The sequence below is a fragment of the Cibotium barometz genome, chromosome 29 (genome assembly GCF_041138505.1).
Source record: "Cibotium barometz isolate CiBa-2024 chromosome 29, ASM4113850v1, whole genome shotgun sequence".
NCBI classification, from domain to species: Eukaryota; Viridiplantae; Streptophyta; class Polypodiopsida; order Cyatheales; family Cibotiaceae; genus Cibotium; species Cibotium barometz.
In genome coordinates, this window is record NC_141074.1 from 44,227,801 (window position 1) to 44,234,795 (window position 6,995).

Sequence of the window (6,995 nt, forward strand, 5' to 3'; positions counted from 1 at the left end):
AATCAACACATGGATCATCTATTTGCCTAGTTAAAGATCAACCACCCATGGCACATCAAACTAGAAAGGCACTTTGTTGATCCTAGGGACTACCCAACCCTGGGTCACATAGGAGTCCAACACTAGTGGCACACATCCTATCTCCTCAGCCGAATGTGGCAGAAAGACATGGCCACATCTAGAGAAGTCTACATTGACCCCAAGTACATGTGCTAATTAAAAGATGGTGGTCCTGGCACAAGTTTCTATGCATGTTAGAAAAAGGGCCCACCTACAATTCCCCCTACATTGATGGCCCCACATGCCTAACCACCATGGAGATGTGACTAAAAATGAAGAACTTTAATGACCTATACTGCACCAAGGTCCTTAACCCGCAAAGATATCAAAAATTATAATGATAAAAAAAGGTACAATGTCCATCATCCCTATGCTTCATATAGGGTCCCCTAAAGGTATACATGTAAATGTCCCTAAGCCCAAGTGCCTGGGCCCCATTCCCCATGTGCATGTGCACCCAAACCTACTACTTCATTACAAACCATCTCCTTCTACAATGATTTCGTCCTCGAAATCAAAGGGTGGTCATGCCCAAAGAAAACATATACAAGTGGCTATGTACAAAAGCCAAAAAAATCACATCCATGATGACTGAATGTAGCGGAAGACCTGTGCGTGAATCATATGACCCCCCTGGATTAAATAGAAAAGGATAGAGGACTCCCATCCGATGACGAGGCTATATATGCAACCTCGTGGATCAAATGGAAATTCGAGGCATACAAAATCCAAGGCAATGGCTCCATGATAATCTGGTGCAAGTGGAGTAGATAAAGAACCATTGTCGATGACGAATCTAGTTGAATGTCCTCTAGGATCAAAGGGATATGTATAGTATATACCCTAAAATGTCGAAGCTAGAATGGTAGTAGCTCCTGGATCAAAAGAAGAACTCGACTCCAAAGAGATAGTAGTACCAGGATGATCAAAAGGAAAACTCATAATCTCCTCCTCATGACCACACTGTGAATCTGGCATGAAAGGTATCCGCCGAAGAAGCTCAAAACTCCTGGCCAAAATGTCAAGTGGTCTTGGCACAAAAGAATCATCATGTCTGCCAAGACCAGAATATGACGTAGATGCACCTGAATGTCAAGCCACATATCCACAAACTATGCTCCTCAAATGGCAAAGAATGCATCCAAAGAAAAATGTCCTGACTCCAAAGAACACATGATCGTGCCAATATCCGAAGGAGCCAAATGAACATAACTCAAGGTCGGCCTCAAGTAGAGTCAAATGTAAACTCATGCCTCCGTCATATGTAGCATCACTCCAGAAGTTAAAAGCATGATCCACCATATCTATGTATGTATGAGTATGATCCGACCCATGCACAATATCTCCATGTGTATGACACTCTATATGTATGTGATCCTCTAAAGTAGAAGCTGAATCATCATAAAGATCGTCATCACTAAACACTGACCAAGTGTCTACACAAGAGGTAAAAGTGGTATCAGTCAACTCACTATCAATGGAATCTCCAAGGTCACTAAGGTCATCGTCAAAGGTATAGACCAACTCCATCACTGGTGTCCCTATATGACCTAAATCCCATGTTAGATCAATCTCCAATAGTACTGGATCTAAGGAAATACCTAGATCAACTGTAAAACTCTCAAAGTCAATGTCATAGGATATGCTAAAAATATGATCAATATGCATACTCCTACGATGTCTCACCTCTATGAACTCATCACTACTCTCATGCACTATCCCTGAGTACTCAATCACCACAGCTCAATCCACTCTAATGCTGCTAGGAATGCTATGAAAACTAGGAGTAGTGGTCGTATCCAAAATCTCTCCACATGTAAAAAATCTAGAGGAGTAGCCCAACATATCTAATTCTAGAACCTCGGGTCTATGCTCCTCATGGTCTATGATGTGCTCAATGACATGTGAAGTGTCAATCCCATGTGTGACTAAAGATGTACGACTAGCCGAATGATCATGACTAGTCAAATGCCCATCAAGATCATGGAATGCATCACTATGGTCATCTAATGTATCCCTATGATCACTAGAAATAGAGATAGGTAGCTCTATGATACTCGTAATGCTCGATGTGCTCGTTGCCATCTCTCCCATGAAGATCATGCCCACATGATTTGACTCACACACATCACTCTCACTATCACTATCACATACATTATCATCATGTACATATGTATCAGTGGCATCATGTACACGTGTATCACTATCATCATGTATGTGTGTGTGATACATCAATATCATCATGCGTGTGTGTGCACGATACATCATCATAGGTATGTGGGTGTGATACATCAATATCATCACATGTACGTGTATGACCATGACCATGTGTACAAGTATCAACATCAATATCATCATCAACATGATGATCATCGTCATCCTCCTCATCATCCACTAAATGCATGTCATAATGATACCCATCCTCAAGTATATAATCATCTCTGCTCACAACTGTAGGGTACTCAATCAAATCCCCATATACATCCTCTCATGCAATTAATGTCGAACCATCCATGTAAAGATATCCACATAGATCCTCAACAAAATCACCATGTATAGAATGTCTAGACCATCTAGCACCAACATCCTCCTCATCAAATAAATGTCTACATTGGCAAGGTAATAACATCTGAAGCTCAAACATCCATATGTGACATGAATATGATCTATCATCATAACATGATGTCGGTGAAGAAGGATCCAGAGGTCAAAGCCGCAATATGCCAAATGAACTCGGCAAATGATATGTAACTTCTCACTTGAAATGGCAAATCAAGATAACGACGATGAAGCCATAATGATAGGATACGAGCAGATATCGCACAATCATGGTCTGGGATGGAGACATAGTGATGTCGAGACGACGAAGATGGTGGGTAGCATGACGATCATAGGCAGGGTAGAAATAGTAATGGGAACTCATGTCATCCCGCCAAGGCCCGAAAGTGTGGAAACACCAATAAATGTGCTCAAGAATCCTACATTGCATGTGGAAAAGCACCAATGTGCTCAAAATGACGAACCGTGCATGAACAAGGCCTAAAATGCACGTGTGAATGCCCAAAATACACCAAATGGCCTAAAATGTGCACGTGAACGCCCAAAATATACCAAAATGGCCCAAAGTGTGCACGCGAACGCCCAAAATACACTAAAATGGCCCAAAGTGTGCACTAACCACCTCCATGAGGCTCAAAACATATGAACAAGCTCAAATAAAAGCACCAACATGTGTGACACACCTCACACGTGTGAATAATCACCCAATATGCCCACACTACACACAAACTATCCCCATAAACTCATGGCATGATGACGAACTCCATCATCGCATGTGAACACCTCTAACTCAATGGTATACTAACATGTGTGGGAACTACCACTAGCACAAACAAGGTGTGGCAAGGGTCAAAATGTAGAATGGCCAAAGAATCCAAAGGTTGGGGTGTGGAATGGTCAAAAGATTAAGGGTTGGAGTGTAAATGGCCAAGGGATCTAATGGGATTTGTATGGGCAAGACAGGCTAATGTGAAAAAGGAATGAAGGGTTAAGATGTAAAGTAGATGGAGGGTGGAGATGTAAGTAAGAATCGGGTTTAATCAAAAGGTGACTATACGTTCTTCTTTCTCCCTCTCACACTTATTCTTCATCCCACACAACACTCACAACTATCCCACACAACACTCACAACTGCTTGTTGAAAGCTGCAATCTTCTGAAGAAGGCTGAGAGCTGCAAAGCTCTATGATGCTAGTGCTTTCAAGCTCTGTGATCACGTTAGCTGAGCTTCCATTCTCTACTGGTTGCTTGTAGTTTCTGTAGTGCTGGTTTTGCTGGTTGCTTGTAGTTTCTGTAGTGCTGGTCGTGTTGTTCTGCAATGCCCAGCTAAGGTATCTGCAAACGCCCAAATGCGCCTGACGTTGAAACGCTGGACCCCAGCTGCGCTGAATCTGTTGTGAGTGATGTCTACGCTGAATATGTGATACGTGTAATGAACGCTGCTTGCACTAACTGTCGCCCACCAGCTACACCTGTATTCAACATCACGGAGCCAACTACACCTGTATTCAACATTCACAACTATTTGGCTTGTTTGCTGGATATCTAGCAAGATCTGTCAATTCTTGTATAGCAGTAGAATCCCTTGGTGTAAATGGTAACACATTGGCTTGCCAATGATCTCAGTTCAATTCTGAGAGGGATTGCTATATCTTTGAACTTTCTTGCCAATATCAACTTGCTGAACACTTTTTCTTGCACAAAAACAAAAAAAAAATCAAGAATAGAATGAAGTTTAGGGTAAAGATCACTTTACTGATGTAAAGTTTTGCACCAATCTTGTTTTAAACACTTAAGTTCTTCACTCTGTACTATTTTCTTGATAATCTTTATGGATTTTCTTCATAATCTTTGCATTAACTGTCACTGTTTCAAGGAACTCTGCACAGTTACATAAAACTTTTGCAGAAACTTCAAGAAACTGCACAAACTTCAATGAACTGGGGATTAATCTTCAATTTTTTGCACAGAATCTGCACAACTGTTATAATAATCTGCACTAGAATTCTATTCTACACAGCAATCTGCACTCTGCACAATAATCTGCACAGAAATCTAAAAACTTCACAGCAATCTTTCAAGCTGCAATGAAATTTTTTGCAAAACTGCTTAAGAAACCATCTTCTTGTAAATATGCTCCAAGAACTCCAAGATTTTGGGGAAAATAGAACAGAAATAGAGGCTTAATGGATTAATAATTGGAACTGTAAGCTCTTTAAGCAGGATAATGCCAGAAAATCTCTTAATTTTGGTTGCTAAAATCTTTGTAAACCCTAATTCGAAAATCACGAAAATCAAGATCTAGAAGATCAAGAACCAAACTATAACTGGGTTAGGGTTCAGAAAATAGTGTTTAATACAAATTCAAAAATGATTAACAAAAATCTCTTTGCTAATCCTGTCAAACAAGAAATTAGCAAATCTGAAAACTATGTAAAAATCAATTTCGAAAATGACTAACACTAATCACTCCCTAAGCAAAGACCTAAGCCAAAGGCTCTAATCCTAGGGATCTAAGCCAAGAGCTATGATACCAATTGGAATGGAGTGAATCATAAAGCTCAGATTAGGGACAAATCATCATGGATTAATACAAGATTAAGAATAATCTCATATAATGGCCATGATGCCTAAGTGAGATAACCTCCCACTAAGAGGATGGAAACAGCCTTCCATAGGCCTAGGTTGAAAGCCATGAGGCTCTAAGAGTCATGAGATGACCAATATTAAAAGATATCAAAAAGTATAATGATCAAAAAAAGATACAATGTCCATCATCCCTATGCTTCATATAGGGTCCCCTAAAGGTACACATGTAAATGTCCCTAAGCCCAAGTACCCAAGCCCCATTCCCCATGTGCATGTGCACCCAAACCTACTACTTCATTACACTGCTCATGTTGTCAAATAAATGACAACAGCCCTATATATGGGCTCACCCATATCACCAAGTAGCTTTTGAAACCAAGCTACCTGACAAGTTGTCATAGTAACATCCCTATACCCTGCCTCTGTACTTGACAAGGCAATTGTCAGCTATTTCTTGTTGCTCCAACTCATAGCAACACTCCCAAAAGAAAACATAAAGCCGCTAGTAGATCTCCTATAGTGTCTGTGACACTGCTGGAGATCTACCAGCCCAATCAAGATCTGTGTACCCATGTAGCTATATCTCTATGCCAGCCTCATAGAAAAGTCCATAATCAACTATGGACTTTATATACTTGAGAATTCGTATAGTTGCATCCAAGTGTGGCTTCTTGGGGACCTACATAAACTGACTCATAAGTCCAGTAGCGTAGCTCAAATCTAGTCTAGTAATGATCACATAGATCAAGCTACCCACTATGCACCTATACACAGTGGGGTCCTCCAAAAGCTCACTTATATGTATGAAAAGGGTTGTGTTTTGCTTCAATGACACTGAAATAGGCTTATAGCCAATCATACTATACTTGGACATAGTGTAACAACAAATTGCCATGAGGTGAGCTCACCACATCTATACCCAAGAAATATTATAGCTCACCCAAATCCTCCACTCAAACTTCTGCTTCAAAAGTACCTTGACATCACGTACCTCAACATCACTATCACTAGTGATAATCAAGTCATCCACATAAATGACTAAAAGTGAAAAATCTACACTAGATATCTAAAATCTAATGGTAACAAGATACTCCTCGATCTTGTTTGACCATGCTCTGGGTGCCTACTTTAAGCCATATAACGCTTTGCATAACCTACACACAAAATTTGGGTATGCATTACTTTCATAACTTGGTGGCTGCATCATGTATACTTCTTCTTGTAAATTATCATGCAACAAAGCATTCTTTATGTCTATCCAACTCTTCGTTTATAGCCATAGCAATAACAGCTCTCACAATTACCATTCTTGCAATTGGGCTGAATGTCTTATCATAGTCAATACCATAGGTCTGTGAATACCAATCTTGCCTTATACCAGCTCACTGATCCATCTAAGTTATGCTTGACTTTATACACCCAATTACCTCCTTTTCTTTCGATAAAGGCACTAATTCCCATGTTGCATTTAGATACAATTCATTGCTTTAACCACCATGTAAGCAAATGATGGGTTGTATATCCATCATATCTCAACCTATCAACAGGGTGCCTAACCCTCGAAGACCTGCATACACCTAGATCATTGTTAGGTATTCTCATCCTTAGTTCTCCTTGCACCAAGAGTACCACTAACGAAATGCCAAGCTCCTCATCAAGGCTCTACTAAGAGCCACTAGAGTCACCATTCACATTTGACACATGAGGGAAAAGGTTGATCTACCTTTTTCTTTCCTTGCATGATACCTGTGTACCTACATCTGTTCTTAACCTGCCAACCATGGACTA